Below are 1,034 nucleotides of genomic sequence, written 5' to 3' on the forward strand. Positions count from 1 at the left end.
TCTAATGGTGTTTGTAAATAGGATATCAAGTCCGCATCTTGTACAGCAATTAACCATGTGGAAGAATGTATGCAATATGTTAAGTTAATTATTGAAACTGTCCTACCAAAAAATAAAATAAAAATATTTTTTTAAAAAGTACCTCCTGATAAAGACTACAGGAGTATAAGTGATGAATATGTTTAACAACAATACAATGTTGTATTTTGATGAAATCATCAATAGACATCAAAAGCAAATGTCATTATATAGGCTTTTTTTAAAGTTGAATGTAAATAAAGATTCCATTGGAAAAAAAAATCAAGATAAAAAAAAGAATATTGCTATAATGCAACTACATTACCATGTAGTTACTGTGTATGGATGAAGTTGTATATTCAGATTTTACAGTACAACTAAAAAAGAAACAATTCATATGGCTTTGACAAATTCTTGACATAGGCAATGTTTATCTGCAGATATATAATCTAAGAAACAAAAATCATTGAACTCTTTTAGGAATAATATACTGCTTATAATTTTTTTATACTTTAGGCAGATTACATATAGGAACTTATAAGCTATTGTTTTGTTTAACTTATTATATACTACTTATAATTATAGATAAGAGCAAAGCAAAATAAAATTTACTGTTTAGAGCTTCACAATAACAGAAAACTAGCAAAAATAATCTAAATTTATACAATATTGCTTTGTTGTAGAAGCATGAGTTATGGTGATACATAAAAGATTTTCAAATGTAAATTTAATGATATTCTGTTAAAATTATTTGGATTTTTTTTTTCAGAACTGGGGATTAAACTCAGGCTCTTGTGCTTGCCAGGGAAGTGCTTATTCTACTGAGCCATCTCCCTAGCCCCTGGATTTTTCCTGTTAAAAGGATTACAAAGAGAAAACAATTTAACACAAAACTTCTGATTGTAAAATAAAAGAGTATACATTTTTTTCATGATGGGTTGTAGCAGAGCATTACAGTATTTGCACAATATAAGATATTATAAAAGACATGCAACCTGGTTTTCTTTTCTTTTTAC

The sequence above is a fragment of the Octodon degus genome, unplaced genomic scaffold (genome assembly GCF_000260255.1).
Source record: "Octodon degus isolate 3935 unplaced genomic scaffold, OctDeg1.0 scaffold00041, whole genome shotgun sequence".
NCBI lineage: Eukaryota > Metazoa > Chordata > Mammalia > Rodentia > Octodontidae > Octodon > Octodon degus.